At 44.1% G+C, this 19,169-nt stretch overlaps 1 protein-coding gene across 10 annotated transcripts in view; it reads left to right on the top strand.

Annotated features, from left to right (window-relative positions):
* The window catches only part of TPK1 (thiamin pyrophosphokinase 1), a 474,010-nt gene that overhangs the window by 379,841 nt on the left and 75,000 nt on the right, over window positions 1-19,169 (top strand). The window lies entirely within an intron of this gene.

Consider the following 19,169-nt stretch of genomic DNA (forward strand, 5'->3'; position numbering starts at 1 on the left):
AATAATAATAAACAACAACAACAGTGCAAAGGTAGTACCAATAGTAAAGGCACCATAGTTGCAGCTTCAAATCAAATAGAGTACCACTTGAATACCATCGGAACAGCTTTCATCCTGCAATGGTATCTATAACATCATCCAATATCCATATCTGGATATTGATGTTTGATGGTGTTACAGATTTCATTGCAGGATGGAAGTTGTTCCATGCAAAATTGCCTTTTGCAATTGACTTATGGTGAATTTGTCAGTGCTGATTGTGTTCAAATGGTGCTTTACTTGTTTTAAAATTGCAACCAAGGCCCCTATTACTATTGGTCCTACCTTTGCATTATTTATTAGTATTATTATTACTATGGTTAATCTTTAATTTAATTCAAAGTTTGGGACTGATAAAAACTTAACAGTTCAAGTCCTAACCCAAGGACCTAAGAGCTGTTAAGGTACCGTCTGTGTATACAGGCAGTTCATCAGCAGAGAGATGGTTACTTCTTTCAAAAGAGTTAAATTCCAGATTGAATCCACAAAAATCTAACAAGTAACTTTACTGAAAGCCTGTTGTTCTCCTGAATCTCAAACGTAAGAGAAAAGAGATAGATAAATTAATGAAAAATAAAATAAAGCATGTGCCTTTTGTGATCAAGTATAATGCAAGATATATTATATTTATCTTGCATTATACTTGCATATAACATTATATACAACATACAAAAGAAAAATAGTTACAAAAACTAGAGATCTAAATTTACAAGAATAATGCTTTGAAGAATGCAGGTTTTGAGGCTGTTCTTCATCTCTTGAACAGCATATTTCCAGGAAGTTCCCCGCTCAAACCCACTATTTATAGGATTCCATATTATGATAGAGATTCCAGTTTAAAATATATTCAAGATAAAATTAGGAATAAAATATACCCTTTGAATTATTTATCTATGGTAGCATCTTCACCTAGACTGAAAGGAGGTGTTAATAGGGGAGCAAGTTTAGTCTTCACACTGCAGTAAGCGACATAGACCTGACCCCTCACAATTTCTCAAGCCTTATCTGACTGCTCCCAAGAGAATGCAGTCAGTCTGGAGAGATTCTTGTATGTAGGTACCTAACAATAAAACTTCTGTTTAAGACTATTCATGGTGGGTCCTGATTGCTTGCACCTTACACGGCCAGACCACAATAGTATGCTTTAATTATAGAAGCTTAAGCTAGAAGTGAAAAAATAAAATAAAAAATACCCCCCGCGGGGGGGGACTCCATTCTAAATATGGAAAGGCAGCCAAATGTCATATTCTAAAGCAGGGGTGTCAAACTCAATTTCATTGAGGGCCACATCAGCATTGCGGTTGCCCTGGGGGGGCAGCTGGGTGTGGCCAGGGTTGGCGTGGCCTACTGGGTGGGCGTGGCTGGAGTGTGTATGGCCTACTGCAGGAGTGTCGAACTCAATTTCATTGAGGGCCGCATCAGTATTGCGGTTGCCCTCAGGGGGCCGGGTGGGTATGGCCTGGGGGGGGGCATGGCCTACTGGGTGGGCATAGCTAGAGTGTGTATGGCCTACTGGGTGGGCATGGCCAGCCCTACATCGTTCGCATCAAGGGTGCCTATGGGGGCCTGGGCAGGAGTGGGACAGATCTGAGGGTCTCTGGCAGAAGGAGGGTCTCTGGGCCAGGGCCAAGGCAGTGGGGGCCATTCCCTCACTGTTTCCAGGATGGCTTCGTGGGCCGCATGAAACCACTTCACGGGCCGGATCTGGCCCCCGGGCCTTGTGTTTGACATGTCTGGTTTAGAAGAATAGAACAGATCAGAATAGAATAAACAGATGACCTTGTAGGTCATCTAATCCAACTCCCGCTCAAGCAGGTGACCACAAACCATTTCTGACAGATGGCAGTCCAGTCTCTTCTGGAAAGCTTCCAGTGATGAAACTCCTCCAACTTCTGAAGGCCATCTGTTCCATTGATTGATTGTTCTCACTGTCAGAAAATTTCTTCTTATTTCTAGGTTGAATCTCTCCTTAACATAAATTAACCTGAGACAAATTTCCTCTACTGTAATTACTGAAGTCTTCAAAGCATATAAGCAAAGCAAGATGCTACTTGCAGCATACATTTAAATGTTAGTGAATACTAGGAGGATGGACCATAGTAAAAAATTGTTGTTTTTGTGGCTGGCTTCTAGAAATACCTAGCCAATTACTACTACAAACTTTACAGTGGACTAGATTTCAACAGGGCTCTTTATATTATACTATCAGTTCAGGTTTGCTTTCTATTTAAGGGCTGTAGTTGCAAGGCTAGTATTCTAATCAGCTGCATTAACATGAACACTCACTGAAAAGAAATTTCCTAATTTTGAAGTAAAACAGCTGGAAATCATCTACATAAGCCTAAGACTACATAAAACTAATGCTTGAAGAGGAGAAACTGGTGTTTTTAAATCACAAACACAAAAATCAGAGAGTGCCATGCAAAAGTACATTGTCAAAGGATCTTATTAACACATTATTAATCAAAAGATTTTCTCACTTTTGATTATGCCTTTATTATCACTTTGTAGTTACTAATCAAATGCTGGTTTGTAGATGTGTATTTTTTTAAACACATAGCTTATAAATTGGTTGGCAATTACCTTCAAATTAAAATGTCCTGTTTCAAAGTATTGCTCTGCTTGTAATCATCAGTCTATTTTATAGGAATAATAAATCAAATTATATGTTCTGGGAAACAAGATAAACCATTCATTGTGATCAATTTTATAAATAAAAATTTTTGTTTTCTCCCCTCCCCAAATTTTAACCTTAGAAATTAATTATGGTTTTGTGATCTCTGTCCTTTTAAAATGTAGCTTCATCCATCAAATTCTATAGGCCAGTACAAGCAAAACACTTTCCTTTTTTATCTCATATAGAGGAAACATATAATTTCATTTGTAAAGAACTCATAATAGCTAGTAGCTTGTATGATTTTTTTTAAAAAAACAACTGAGGCAAACTTCTAAGGTTAACTTGGCAACTTTTAAGATATGCAGACTTCAAGTCCCAGAATCCCCAAGTCAGTATGTTCAGATTTTATCACTTTTTTTCCCTTTGGGGTGCAGGGAACTGTAACAAGTGCTGGGACTGCAGCTTTCAGAATATCCCTTAGTTGCCTTAGTTGTTTCAGTCATAACATTTCTAATGACCTCCCATTGGTGAAGAGTTATCTTCAGCTACCGATTGTGGTAGTGAAATAGATGCTGTCAACTCTACAATGAACCTGACTGCAGCCATTTTGCTCATTCTAAGTTGCCACAAAGATAGGAGGTGTTGGGGGGCGGAGCCAGCTGTCAGAGCGGGCGGCTGTGTGAACGGAGTTCTCTCCACGCACAACCTCTCACCCAGTGTTCGCGGGGGCTTTTTGGAGCTTCAGGAGGTCCTGTAGGGACATCCGAAGTTGCAGGCAGCCCGGAGAACCTTCATGAGCGGCGGTTCGTGTTGGAGATCCGGAGAAAGTCTGATGCGAGCGAACCGGGGAGAAGGAGGCCAGTAATGGCCGACATGAAGATCTGACAGAGGGACGGAGCTAGCACGAACTTAGCGGGACAACGGTAGAGCGGAGCTGACGGAGAGTATATCCAAATATTTACATTTGGAAACAATAGGAAGTGCTTGAGAAAGAGGTACTGGTTTGAAGTGAGTGCCTCACGGAGAGGGTACAAGCGGCGATAGAAGCCCCGAGGGAGGCATTTGGCAAGAACAGCAAGAAAAGGAAACCCGAAGACCATATGACTGCATTCTAGCTGGGGATAAAATACAACAGGTCAAAGTCTGATCTTGGAGCCTTGGAGACTGAACTCTTGAATATCGGGCGTGGAAAGCGATCCGCCTGGTTTATCCTGGTCTATCCTGGTAAATTTTGAACTTTTGAAACTTTTGAAATTTTACTCTACTTGTTGCGGGCGGCCATTTGACATAGCAATTTAGTAATTGGAGGTCTGTTTAGTGGGACACCTACTGGTCTTTGACAGTAGAGGAAGACGGAAAAGGTGTTAATCTCTGCGCCGGAAACGGGGTAAAAAAAAAAAACGTGACTTTGAATATATTCAGACATATATATTATAGAATTCTATTATATAAATTGCTTAGTTGGTAATAAGTATCTGGTTGTAACTGTTATACATACTTTTTGTCATAGAGTTAAAAGGTTCATATAAGATTAAGGGTATTACATATTGATAAAACGCGTGTTACAACCGGGAAAACATGACAAGTATTTCGGGAGTAACTAAGCCTAGCGCTGGCAAAAAGGCGGCAACACAGGGACAAGGGATGTCCTCAAGTCCCTCCAATCAGAAATCTATAGAGGATATGCTGCAAAGGGAAAGATCTAACTCAAATTCTTTTAAAGACCTACATGCCCTTTTGCAAAACTTACACGAGGCAATGGCCAAAAACCATGAGGAGATGAAGAGAGAAATAGGCCAAATAAGAAACGATACTGGTGAACTTAAGGGGAAAATCCAAGCGATAGATGATAAATTTGAAGGGATTCAACAACAATTAGTTAAAAATGAACAAAGACTTGAAGATATGGAAGCTAGAATGGAAAAAGAGGAAAAGAGAGTAGATGATTTAAATGAAACACTTCTTCAGGCTAATAAGGAGTTAGAGACAACAGTCATTTTTTTGGAAGCAGAAAAGGCTGCTCATTATCTACGCTTCCAAAATGTTCAGGAAAAAAGAGGGGAAGATTTGTTGGGTATGATGGCAGAACTAATGGCAAAGGCACTCGGTGTAGGGAAGGAGGAAATGTTGGCGGAAATTGATGAAACATACAGGGTTCAAACTAATTATGCGAGAAGGCACAACCTCCCAAAAGAAGTACATGTAAGGCTAGTTAAAAAATCAATTCGGGATGAGCTTTTGCATAGATCTAGAGAGGAACCATTAGAATTTCGGGGTCAACCAATTACTATCCTTAAACAGATACCTAAAAGGATGAGGGATCTGAGACGTGGCTACCAATTCTTAACATCTAAATTAATTAGGGAAAATGTAAACTTTAGATGGCTAACTCCAGAGGGTATTCTAGTCACATGGCAGGATAGAAGGCATAGACTGGACACGATAGAGAAGGCAGAAGATTTTTACAAACTCCACTTTCATAGCCAAGAGGAAGCAGAATCAGAAGATCAAGATGGAAGGGAGGTAAGAGAAAGAGATACAATACGAGTAGCAATGGATGGGAAGGTCTTAGCAACAGAGGATAGAAGGAATAAATCTGGAGAGTTAACAGAGAAACATGGAGCCAGAGACAAGGAAGAGAGAGAGCCCCGAATCACGAGATCTACAAAAACCAGAAATAAGTAAGATGAAGGGAGGTGAGTGTAGTATTATGTCTGTAAATATTAATGGACTGAACTCGCCAGTGAAAAGGCGGAAATTTTTTAATAGGCTTATTCATCAACAATTGGATATCGTTGCAATACAAGAAGTCCACATAAAGGAACAACAAAAATATTTGTTAGTACAACCAAAAATAGGGAATTTATTCGTTTCCTTAGACCGACACAAGAAAAAGAGAGGAGTGGCATTATATGTAAACCCAAAATTGATAGCAAAACAAATCTATAACGACAAAGAGGGTAGAATACTGATAGTTGAGGTTGTAATAAATCATAGGAAGGTCATGATGGTAGAGATATATGTTCCAAAACATAACCAAGAACAGTTTTTCAAAACACTTCACAATAAGATATGTAGCATTGATTATGAGGAGATCTGCTTAATAGGAGATTTTAATGCTATCCTAGATATAAATTTGGATTATATGGGTAAGACGATTAGGAAAAAGAAAAGAAGAACTCTACCGAGATCTTTTCTCAACTTGGCTAATGACCTAAATATTCAAGATGTCTGGAGGGAAAGAAATCGTAAGGCTAGACAATATACATACTACTCCAATCGACACAACTCATGGTCTAGAATAGACATGGTATGGATGACGAAAGAAATTAGTTCTGAAATAGACGAGGTGCATATAGCGACAGGTACTTGGGCAGACCACAATCCTATTAAATTTAGCTGGAAAGGCTCCAAAAAATATCCAGATGGACGTTACAAAGAGCAATTTTAAAAGAAGACGAATTTAAATCCAAGATGGAGAGAGAACTAAGTCTTTTCTTTAAGGAAAATAAAGCTATAGACACCTCAGTACAAAATAATTGGGATACAGCCAAGGCAATAATGAGAGGGGTAGCGAGGGCATATATGATAAACAAGAACAAGGGGAAAAGACAACAACGGGAAAGATTAGAAGGGGAATATAAGAGTTTAGAAGTTATACTCCAACAAGATCCACAAAAAGAGAATATCAAACAATCTATGGACTTGATTAAACACAAGCTTAATATCTTAGACAAAGAGAAATTAGCACAACAATTGAGAAGCACGAAACAAAACTTTTTTGAAAATGCAAACAAACCGGGCCGTTGGCTTGCATATAAATTGAAAAAACAAAAGGAAAAAAACTGGATTCGTGAACTACGAGATGAGGAAGGGAGAATATTCCACCAGGAAGAGGAGAAAAAAATTATAGCCCAGGAATTTTATGAACGTTTATACAAAGAAGATAGTCAGGCAAGTGTGGAGAAAATGGAGGAATATTTTCAAAAAGCCAAACTACCCAAGGTTACAGAAGATACCAGAAATATGCTAAACGAGGAAATTCGGCTATCTGAGGTGATAAAAGCTATTAATGCACAAAAGAATAATAAAGCATCGGGCCCTGACGGTCTCCCGTCAGAAATCTATAAAGAACTACAAAATATCTTAGCACAACCCCTAGTGGAGGTATTTAATGCAGTATTAGAAGGCGCAAGAACGCCTAAATCTTGGTCTGAGGCAAACATAGCCCTCATTCCGAAAGATAATACGGACCATACATTAATCCAAAATTATAGACCCATATCACTTCTTAATTCGGACTATAAGATATTTACATCAATTATAGCGGAACGACTGAAACGATTTCTGAATGATTTCATACACGTAGACCAGAATGGCTTTCTCGCTAAGAGACACACCAAGCACAACATTAGAATAATATTGGATACGTTGGAGTATTATGAATTGCATAGTGGACAGCAGATGGCATTACTTTTTTTAGACGCCCAAAAGGCATTTGACAATGTTAAATGGTCATTTTTGCATCAACAACTTAGCTTCATGGATATCGGTGAAAAATTTATAAATATAATTAGGGCAATTTATGATAACCAGGAAGCAAAAATAATTATTAATGGGGAAGCTTCTAGGAAGTTTCAAATTCAAAAGGGAACACGGCAAGGTTGCCCCTTATCACCATTGCTGTTTATATTGACACTTGAAGTGTTAACGAGAATTATAAGAAATGACCCAAAGATAAAAGGATTAACTATTAAAAAGGAAACCTTTAAACTTCAAGCATTTGCGGACGATCTGGTTTTTATTATGGAGGATCCATATCAGACGGGACCAAATCTATTGGAAGAACTATCTAAATATGGTGAGGTTGCCGGATTGCGGATAAACAGAAATAAGACCAAGATGATTGTTAAAAACATGACTAATAAACAAAAAGAAAATTTGGCTGGAATCATGGATATAGAAATAGTCAAGAAAATAAAATATCTAGGGATCAATATTACGGCTAGATGCACCTCACTCAAAAAAGATAATTATGATAATGTAGTGAATCAAATAAAAGGTGATCTGGAAAGATGGGGAAACCTAAAACTCTCATTATTGGGAAGAATCGCTGTCATCAAGATGAATATCCTGCCCAAAATTCTGTTTCTGTTCCAGAATATCCCAATACAACTCGATTCTAAGTTTTTTCGAAATTTGAATAAATTATCATTAAATTTTGTTTGGCAGGGGAAAAAATCAAGAATTAAATTGAAATATTTACAGGACACGAAGGAAAATGGGGGTTTTGGATTGCCAGACTGGGAATTATATTACCACGCCGCGGCTCTGAGTTGGATTAGAGAATGGGTAATTTTGAAAAATAGAAGACTATTAACTTTAGAGGGTCACGATTTGCAATATGGCTGGCATGCTTTTCTATGGACGGAGAAACAAGGTCTTTTCTCACACTTTCAAAAACATCGGATTAGGCAAGCGTTACTTAATACCTGGAAAAAAATTAGATCTCACAATTACACTAAAGTACCGGTCTGGCTATCCACCCTTGAAGCGATTGTTTACCCAAATCTATTTGATGTGGGTAGCATAATTTCATACAAGGATATTATGAATGAGGAGGGGGAATTGAAACTTAGGAATGAACTAGAATCACAAGGTATAAAACTCGATTGGTGGGCCTACTTACAAATCCAATCAAGATTTAGGAAGGATAAAAAAGAATGGGGGATATATACCTCTGAAACAGCATTGGATAAAATATTATTGGGCCCAGACTCCAAACAGATAAAGAAATTATACAAATTGCTTTTGGAATATAAGCCGTTTGAAGAGCAAGTGAAGGATCCCATGTTGATTTGGGCTAACAATTTAGGACATAACATTGATTTAGGTACTTGGTAAACAATTTGGGACAGAAATAAAAGGATAACACTGGCCTCATCTTATAAAGAAAATTTATTTAAAATGTTTTATCGATGGCATCTTCCCCCAGCCCGTCTAGCAAAAATGTATACAACAGCATCTCCCAAATGTTGGAAGTGCTCTGAAGAGATAGGCACATATTTCCATACGTGGTGGTCTTGCAGTAAAACACAAAAATTTTGGAAAATGATTTGGATTTGGCTGAAAGAAATACTAAAACAAGATATTGAGTTTAGCCCAGAACTTTTCTTGTTGGGAATTACGAAAGAGAAATATCCTAAAGATGTGCTATATTTGATGATCCATATTATCACAGCAGCTAGAATGTCATTTGCGCAAAAATGGAAAAAGAATGAGATCCCAGGAGAAAAAGAGGTTATTAGGAAAATTTGGGATTGCGCAGAAATGGACAAACTAACTTTGGAACTAAAGAATAAAGATCAATCAGATTATTATAGAATTTGGAACAAATTGTATCTTTGGAGGGATAAAAAGAAAGGTCTCTATTAGGTTTTACAGACTAGCTCATTGTTTTAAATATTGTGTTATTTCACTGATTTGTAATTTAAGTGTATTTAAGTGTATTTTTGATGTACATATATACATGTATATATATATATTTGAACATTGTAGACAAGAAGGCTTGTCAGCCCGCGGGTACTGTGTCCAATGTTTTTAAACAATAAACTTAATAATAATAAAAAAAGATAGGAGGTGTTGCAGAGGAATTCTACTAGTCTAAACAATTCACTGTCCCGTGCGAAATCAGGTCATTTCTGCCAGTTGGATTGGGAGGGGGAGCAGTTGGGTAGAAAGCCTGCCAAACTATTCTATTGGGACACATAGCTAATTATATAGCACTGAGGTGAGGAGTTTAACTTTGTAATAGTGTGGCTCTTTGGAGGGAATTTCAGACTTGGTTTCACTTTTGATCATGCTATACTATGTAATCAATAAACAAGCTCTTTAAGGAAATCTCAAGCCTTGGAGTTCTGATTTGTTCGATCTCATCTATCGGAACCATGACATTAAACCAAGTCTCACTCAAAATGTTATTTTTCCTGGGTGCTGAGTCCCGGCTGCCTACCCACTACTTTGGGAGGACAGCGAAGACTCAGCGAAGATTTTGGTATGGAAAAGAGAAAGGAACCTGCTGTAGGTCACAGCCGGGATTTGCCTGGCAGAGCACAAGCAGCTGCTACGGCTACTGAAGAAGGTCTGATGATGGGGCCTGGCCGAAGAACCAGATAATCCAATCAGATAATCCAACTTGTGGTACAAGAGGGAACCACAATCCTGGCAGACCTCTATCAGGCAGAGGTAGCCACCCCAGTGTAGAAGCACCCCCTAAGACCACTGAAGAGGAGCTTTTGTTAATTCTGCTCCATGGTTCTTCATCCGCAGCACAGAAGTGGAAGGGGTCAACTGGTTGGGACAACTCCATGGAGTGGAAGTACCAGACCACAGTCCCTCAGTCGAACAGCTGAAGGAGAAGTTCAGCCAACTGGAAGTCAGAGAAGTGGTTCCTGAAGCCCAGTGTGAGTGTTCTATGCGGGTTAAGGCAAAGATCTATCCATCACTTTCACTTCTCCGCTGGAATCCCAGCTGGGCCCTGTGCTACATTGCCTGCTCCACATTCAGCAGCAATCTCAAGCCCCCAATCCCAACCAAGCCCTCTTCAGCAGTGCTGAGCTGCAAGCCTGAGAGCTCAGCAGAGGGGATTCCAGAGAGTAATACGTCCCAGCCTCAGGATCGGCAAGCTGCCCAGCAGCCAGTGTACTTAGCTCCACAACACCTTGAGCCACCCTCTATCAAGCCCACATTTGATGGAGACCCTAAGAAATTACCTTTCTTCCTGAATGAGGTGTGGGCCCACTTCGATCACTATGCTTATGCCTACCCTGACAATGCCACAATGGTGAATGTGATAATAGCCAACTTGGAGAGGGAAGCAGCTGAGTGGGTGACCATCTTGCATGACGAGGAAGTTCAGGAACTGCTGGACACAAACCTATTCACGGAGCAATTGAGGGCAAGGTTTGAGGATGAGTCCCAAACCCTGCAGGCAGAAAAGGTCATCCACCGAGACAAAGTGATTGCTTGGTGAAAGAATATGTCCAGGAATTATGGAGAGTTGCTGATCACTTAGGAAAGTGGCCAGAGCGATCGCTGATCCACTACTTCAAGCAAGGGCTGGACTTTGACCTACTCCAAGCGTGCATCTACTAGGGAATTGCAAATGAACTACGAGAGTGGTACAGCATAGTAGTGACCCTAGACATCGAGCTGGATCAGGCCAGGAAGTCAGCAACTGCAGAGTTGAAGCCAAAGCGGGGACCAGAGAAATGCTTATTTGGTCAATGCCCCCAGTCTTCCTCTGTAGCCAGTGCTCCCCGAGGACCCGCCAGAGCTCCCATCAAGTACTTCAGATGTGGTCAGCAAGGTCATTGAGGCACAGAATGCCTGGCTCCTGTCCCCCAAATCAAGGGTGCACCCACTCCAACTGCCAAGTCGAGGAACCCACCATGAGCAGGACAAGAGAAGTCTAATTGGGCTCAACAGGAGCAAGCTGTCCAAATCTCCTCTCTGTCCCAGGGAGAAGCAATAGCTCCAGCTAAGCACCTGCCCCGACCAGCAACTTATCAGAATGCAACATAATCTTTTTTAAAACAATTTTATTTTTACCAGTTAAGGAAAAGGCAACAGGAAATACAAAAGAAGAGAAAAAAAGAAAAGGAAAATACTTCATTCATACATAGCAGTATAGTTCCTAACTCATCTATGTTGTTATTAAAATCTTTATAAAAAGTTTTTCAGAGAACGAGCTTGAAATAATTTACAAAAAAAAACCATCCCAGAAAACAGTGTCTATAAGAAAAAGCGATCAAGCAGGCATCCTTTTGTCCTTTTTTCCTCCCACGCTCTCACCCTTAGGCTATTAACTACTATTTCAGTAGTTTTACATTTTGCTTTAAACTGATTCCATATGGTTGCCAATTAAATGAATATTAAGCAAGAATGATCTGTATAGACAGCTTTTCCATTGCTACATGTTTGGTCTTCCAATCTTAAATTGGCAACAAAGTTTCTCTTTCCCAATATTGTGCCAGATTGATTCTTACCACTGTTAGCATATATCTTAATAGGTTGTGTGGCTTTTCATTTGCACTTCTGGGATCATGCCTAATAAAAATATATGTAGTTTCAATTCAAATTTTATTTTCAGAATTGCCTAGAAATTAAACTCTTCAGCATACATGGTATCTTTCCATCTTGGTATCAGTCAAAAGAGAATTCCTGTTTCTGGTTCTAAGCAGTCAATTCCTGCCTAGTTTGACTGCATTGTAGAAGTGGTGATTTTTCACTTTCCCATTTGTCACTTTCCCATCTCCCAAGAGATTTGCTGTTTAATATTTAGGATAGCTCATATGTTTCTTTTATATCAAAGTTCCCAACACAGTTTACAATATGAAATAATGATTTCCAGACTAATATGCAAAATATACTAACATATTTTGTAAAAAGCAGACATCATTAGGTTATATTATCAGTGCAAAACATGGTAGTGAGAAAAAAATTCTGATCAACGCTGCTCTTCTTTTGAAGGCATCAACATTTTTGCCTTGCTAGAGTTACCACACCAATAAAGGAGAATATTTGTACTTCAGGACTGACATGAGGGATCCTTGGTGGTCTCCAAGCCTGTTTGTTTTCTTGCAGATATTTCATTACCTAAACTAGGTAACATCATCAATGTTAGTAATAAGTATGGTTGGCTGTCAGTTTATATTCTGGTGGCTTGCCCTGTCAGTGTTAGTGAGGGATATTTTGGTTAGGCTGTTTATTGTTGGCTTCTTTGGTAGTTTCTTGATTGGGGTATTGTTTACTAGATTGTTGATCTGATGTTAATCCTGGAATTAATCTATGCTGATCTGGGTGCTGATTGCTGGTGGAGAGGTGCTTGGGTCTTTTTGTTCCCTTTTGAGCTAGTTGATTGTTTCTTTTGCATAGTCTATAAATGTTGTTAATATTTGTTTGTGTATTGATGGCTAATTTGTCAGAGTGCCAGCCTTCTAGAAATTTCCTGGCATTTATGGACTAGGCTTGGTCTACAATGGCTACATTTTTCTAATTGAAACTATGGTTAAGTCTGTCTATGTGTTATGAAATTAAAGAGTTCTTATCATGACTTCCAACTGCTAATTGATGTTCATGTATATGTTCTGTCAGTCTTCTGCCTATTTATCCTACATAGTGGTTGTTGCAGTCATTATATTGTATGTTGTAGATGACTCCTGTTTTGTTTTGTTTTTTTCTGGGGTTCTGGATCTTTTGGTTTGCTTAGGAAGTTTGGAAGGCTTTAGTTGGCTTGTGTGCTACGCTGATTCCATTTGGTTGTAATAGTCGTTGATTTCTGAGATATTCTTGATGTATGGTTTGTATTTAGGGTTTGTATTGGTTGTGCTGTATTGATTTGAGTGGTTGAGGACTTTTAAATAAAGTTGCATGCATACCACATTTATTTGATCATTAGTGCAAGGATAAATGTGTCATATAATCACTATTTTCTTAAATGAGCTCTGAGTGAATCTCAGTATCTTTCTCTTCATTTCCAATTTCCTCCTTTCCCTTTCACCTAACCAATAAAAGTTGAATATGTATACTATATAATATTCTTTCTCAAAGACATGTTCAATTGATCTGGAAATTCAATCGTGAATTCCATGAACCCTAAAATCTTTCTTTCCTCGTTCAATCGTGTCTAATTCTCAGAGACAAGTCCTTGAACTTTTCTTGCAAAGTTTTTCTATAATAGTTTGCCATTGTCTCTTTTCTAAGGCTAAAATAAAGCTGTTGTGACTCAGGGCCAGCCTGTGGTTTCGGCAGCCGGCTCAGATGTGTCGGATGACTCAGATGAGGGGGAGGAGGACCGTGTGGGAGACGAACCGGTTGATGATGGCGTGGAGGCTTGGCAGAGTTCCCAGCCGGGGCCCTCTTCTCAGCTGCGTGAGCCCGATAGTGCGGAAGATGATGACCCACAGCTGGCCCTGTTCAAGGACGCCCGACGCAGGAGGCAGTCGAGCAGGAACAAACAAAGAAAGAATGTGGGACTCCTCGGGAGGAGGCACAGGGAGACCACGCCCTGAGCTCTCTATAAAAGGAGTGTTTGGGGAGGGGCTGGTTGCTGAAAGCAACTTTTTCGCTTGAGAAGACAAGCTCTAGTGTTTTTGTTAACTGCGTAATAAATCTTGGCGGATGCCTTTTAGCCTTGGACGCTCTCCAGTCTCTTCTTTCTAAATAGGGGTTTGCCTTTACAAGGCCAGAAGAGGGCTGGTTCAGAACAGTTTGCTTTCAGCCACCCACCCCTTATTACTACGATGGAGCAGCTTCTTGCCGAGAATGCCCAGCTCACCCAGCAACTCACTTTGCTGGCAGCTCAGGTGGCACAACTGCAAGCTCAGGTACATGCTGCACCCCCACCCAGGAGGAAATGTCAGATAGCTATGCCGGATAAATTTGCTGGTAAACCAGAACTGTTTCCTGCCTTCCTGGGACAATGCCAGCTTTATATCAGCGTGAGAGCAGCTGATTTCCCCACTGACCGAGATAAGGTGGGATTCATGTTGAGCCTTCTGTCGGGAGATGCAGCTCGTTGGGGCACGCCTCTGTTGGCACAGCCTAGCCCTTTGTTGGATAACTTTGGGGGGTTTTGTGACCATATGCGCCTCATGTACGAGGACCCGATTAAGGCGCAGACTGCCACCCGACGCCTGAAAGCTTTGAGGCAGGGTCAGCGCCCTCTACAGGCCTATATCAGCGATTTCCGGCTGCTTAGCCAGGATTCCGCCTGGAATGAGGCTGCGCTCGTGGATGCCTTTCAGGATGGCTTGTCAGAGGAGATGTTGGATGAGCTGGCCCACGTGGACATTCCCTCAGACCTGAATGGGTTGATCCATCTTTGTCTGCGGATCGATGCCCGGCTGCAGCAGTGTAAGAGTCGCCGTGCCACCCCACAGACCCCTGCCGCCCCTGTTGTGCGTGAGCCCCCAGTCCAGAGGGAGGAGCCAATGAAGCTGGGTGCCGCCAGGTCCCGTCTATTGGTGACGGAAATGGACAGACGACGATCGGAGGGGTTGTGTTTTTACTGTGGGGACCCTGGACATTTGGCTGCTTCTTGCCCGAAGAAGCGTCAGCGGGCGTCAGTGACCAAGCCTGCCCCGAGAAAGTCCCCTGCTTTGCTATCGGGAAACGGCCCGAGCCCGATCTAGACGGTGTGAAAGATCGGGCGACCCACAACGACCACGCCGAGCGACGCCGTTCCGACGGTGCCTGTGAACCTCCACGGCATTTGATTCTGGAGGCACGACTGATCCTTCCTGGCAAGCCAGAGGGGATTCCGGTCCATGCCTTAATTGACTCTGGGGCTACGACTAACTTTATGGATTCGGCCTTTGTGGCCAAATGGGCTGTTCCCCAGTGTCCAGTGGATCCGCCCATGCTTGTGGAGACCATCGATGGTCGAGTGCTCCTGTCCGGGCCTATTACGGCCGCCACGCAACCCGTGTGTATGGCCATCAGTACCCATGTGGAGGCCATTCAGTTTTACGTCACTTCGGATCTGCACTTCCCCGTGGTCTTGGGACTGGCGTGGCTCCGGGCGCATGATCCACAGATCTATTGGTCTCAGAACTTGGTCACCTTCCCAAGTTTGCAGTGCGTGGACCACACCCGCCATATCTGTGCCGGCCAGGTGGAGGGTTCCTCAGGGGTTTCCTTGCCTCCCGAACTGTCCGACTTTGCTGATGTGTTCAGCGAGTCAGAGGCAGACCAATTACCCCCGCACAGGCCCTATGACTGTTCCATTGATCTAGTCCCTGATGCGCCTCTCCCAGTGGGGCGTTTGTACTCCATGTCGGAGCCCGAGTTGGCTGCATTGCGGGACTTCCTGACAAAGAATTTGGCTCGTGGTTTCATCCGGCCCTCGTCCTCGCCAGTGTCTGCGCCCGTGCTCTTCGTCAAAAAGAAGTCGGGCGAGTTACGGCTTTGCTGTGACTACCGGAAACTCAACGCCATCACGGTGCGTAACCGCTACCCGCTGCCCCTCATCCCCGAGCTCTTGGACCGACTCCGGGAGGCTAAGATCTTCACGAAACTGGACCTGCGTGGAGCTTACAACCTCGTCAGGGTTCGGCCGGGTGATGAGTGGAAGACGGCGTTTGGTACTCGCTATGGACATTTCGAGTACACGGTGATGCCGTTTGGCCTGACCAACGCCCCCGCTGTGTTTCAGCATTTTATGAACGATATCTTTCGGGATCTGTTGGACCAGTTTGTCGTGATTTACCTGGACGACATCCTGATTTACTCCCCGTCGCGTGAAGCGCATCATCAGCATCTCCGTCAGGTCCTGCAGCGCCTCCGGGAACATCGGCTGTTTGCCAAGTTGGAGAAGTGCCAGTTCTACCAGGTGACCATCGATTTCCTGGGTCACCGCATTTTTCCTGAGGGCATCGCCATGGAGCCGAGTAAAGTCGAGTCGTTGCAGAGTTGGCAACCCCCGCGTCACGTGAAGGACGTTCAGCGACTCCTTGGATTTGCCAACTACTATCGGACATTCATCCCTGGCTTTGCTGCCTTGACAGCCCCCCTCACCCGGCTCCTGCAGAAGAAGACTCGGTTCCAGTGGAACGCCCCCGAACAACAGGCGTTCCAGGCTTTGAAGGACGCCTTCATGAAGGAGCCCATCTTGAAACATCCCGACCCGCAACGGCCGTTTGTCGTGGAGGCAGACGCCTCCGACATTGCCATTGGGGCCGTGTTACTCCAGGCAACGACGCCCAGCGGTACCCTTTTCCCTTGCGCATATCACTCTCGGAAATTGAACCCCTCGGAGCGCAACTATACCATCTGGGAGAAGGAGCTGCTGGCCATCAAGGCGGCGTTCGAGGCTTGGAGGCATCATCTGGAGGGGGCGCGGCATCAGATCGAGGTCCGGACGGACCACAAGAATCTGGAAAGCCTGCAGACCGCTCGGAATTTGAATCAACGCCAGATCCGGTGGTCCCTCTTCTTTGCGAGGTTTGACTTCCGGGTGCGGTACATACCAAGCAGGCACAACCAGAGAGCGGATGCTCTGTCCAGAAAGCCCGAATACACCCGAGCGGAAGACAAGCTTCCGCCCAGGACAGTGATCCCCGTCGAGTCTTTTGCTGCGGTGCGGGAGCCGGTGGATATACGGGCTCGGATCCGGGAGGCGCAGCAGCAGGAGGCGTGGGTGGCTCAGCGGAAGGAAGAGGTGGGGCCAGATTCGCCTTGGTCGGTCGCGGATGGACTCCTGTATTATCGTGACCGGCTCTATGTTCCAGGAGGGCCACTCAGGGGACTCGTCCTCAGCCAGTGTCATGATAACCCGGCTGCGGGGCATTTTGGCCTGTTCAAGACTCTGAACCTGGTCTCCCGTACCTTCTGGTGGCCCCGAGTCCGACACGATGTCCAGTCTTATGTCACCTCCTGCATTCCTTGCAGGCAGGCCAAGTCAGCGACAGGGGCCCCGCCTGGTTTACTGCAGCCCTTGCCAACACCCAAGAGACCCTGGGGGGCTGTGTCCATGGACTTTCTGACGGATCTACCCCCATCCTCCGGCTTCACGACAGTGTTTGTGGTGGTGGACATGTTGACCAAGATGGCGCACTTCATCCCCTGTTGCGGCTTACCGTCAGCTCGCGCCACTAGTCGCATGTTCATCCAACAGGTGTTCCGGCTGCATGGCCTTCCCGATAGAGTCGTCTCCGATAGGGGGCCCAGTTTACAGCCCGCTTCTGGCAGGAGTTGATGCGGGCGTTGGACATTAAGGTTTGCCTCTCGTCCGCGCATCATCCTCAGACCGACGGGGGTACCGAGAAGGTCATCGGCATCTTAGAGCAGTATCTGCGCTGCTACGTTAACCTGCAGCAGGACAATTGGGTGGACTATTTGGCCATAGCCGAGTTTGCCTTTAACAACTCGCAGCACACCTCCACGCAGATGACACCGTTCTTGGCCAACGTGGGTTATCACCCCCGGTTTTTCCCCCTTTCTCCCGTGGACTCATCGGAGCCGGCAGCGAACGAATTTATGGCGGAGTTACAGGCGATCCATCGGTTGGTGCGACGGCAGCTGGAGAAGGCCAAGGCCGACTACAAGAGGTTCGCCGATCGGTCGAGAAGGGATACGCCTCCTCTATCGGTGGGGGATCGGGTCTGGCTGTCCACCAGGAACCTACCATCCACTCGGCTGGCGAGGAAGCTGGACCACCGTTACCTTGGACCGTTCCCAGTCGAGGCCGTCATCAATCCGGTCGCCTATCGTTTAACTCTGCCACGTTCCCTGCGCGTGCACCCCGTCTTCCATCGGTCCTTGTTGGTCCCCGAACAACCGGCCTGTCCACTTCGGAACCTCCCCCATCAGGAACTCGTGATGGAGGCAGCACCCCCGAGTACGAGGTCGCCAGCATCAGGGATTCCCGCTGGCTGAAAGGTCGCTTCCAGTACCTGATCGAGTGGAAAGGGTACGGGCCGGAGGACTTCACATGGGAAGACGCGACCGCCGTTCATGCCCCTGCGTTGGTGACTGCGTTTCACGAACAGTTCCCATCCCGACCGCATCCGGATCGGCAGACCCGGGGGAAGGGCCCTGCGGTGCGGGATAGTGTTGTGACTCAGGGCCAGCCTGTGGTTTCGGCAGCCGGCTCAGATGTGTCGGATGACTCAGATGAGGGGGAGGAGGACCGTGTGGGAGACGAACCGGTTGATGATGGCGTGGAGGCTTGGCAGAGTTCCCAGCCGGGGCCCTCTTCTCAGCTGCGTGAGCCCGATAGTGCGGAAGATGATGACCCACAGCTGGCCCTGTTCAAGGACGCCCGACGCAGGAGGCAGTCGAGCAGGAACAAACAAAGAAAGAATGTGGGACTCCTCGGGAGGAGGCACAGGGAGACCACGCCCTGAGCTCTCTATAAAAAGAGTGTTTGGGGAGGGGCTGGTTGCTGAAAGCAACTTTTTCGCTTGAGAAGACAAGCTCTAGTGTTTTTGTTAACTGCGTAATAAATCTTGGCGGATGCCTTTTAGCCTTGGACGCTCTCCAGTCTCTTCTTTCTAAATAGGGGTTTGCCTTTACAAGGCCAGAAGAGGGCTGGTTCAGAACAAAAGCGACTAATCAAAAGCCAACCAACTGGCTTCATACTCAAGGCAGGACTGTTGCTTTAGCCTGGCTGACCCTAAAAACTTATTCAGTAATAAATCTTTAAGGTTTAATTCTCTAAAGCAAATTTGGGTAAGAATAGCCTTTCCGTTGTTGGTAGTGGCTGGATTAAACAACTCCCATTAAAAGGTGCTTCTACTTCCCCATTAGCTAAAATTCCTAACCAAGTCCTTCAATATCATTGTCATCTTCTTTTCTGTCCTTTAATTACTAGTAGGTTTGCATCCCACTATTACATCTGTCTACAACCTCAAAGAGAGTCTTAATATAAAATTAACATAAGATAAGATAAGATAAGATAAGATAAGATAAGATAAGATAAGATAAAATAAGATAACATAGCATAGCATAG

The sequence above is a fragment of the Vipera ursinii genome (genome assembly GCF_947247035.1).
Source record: "Vipera ursinii genome assembly, chromosome: Z".
Taxonomy (NCBI): Eukaryota; Metazoa; Chordata; class Lepidosauria; order Squamata; family Viperidae; genus Vipera; species Vipera ursinii.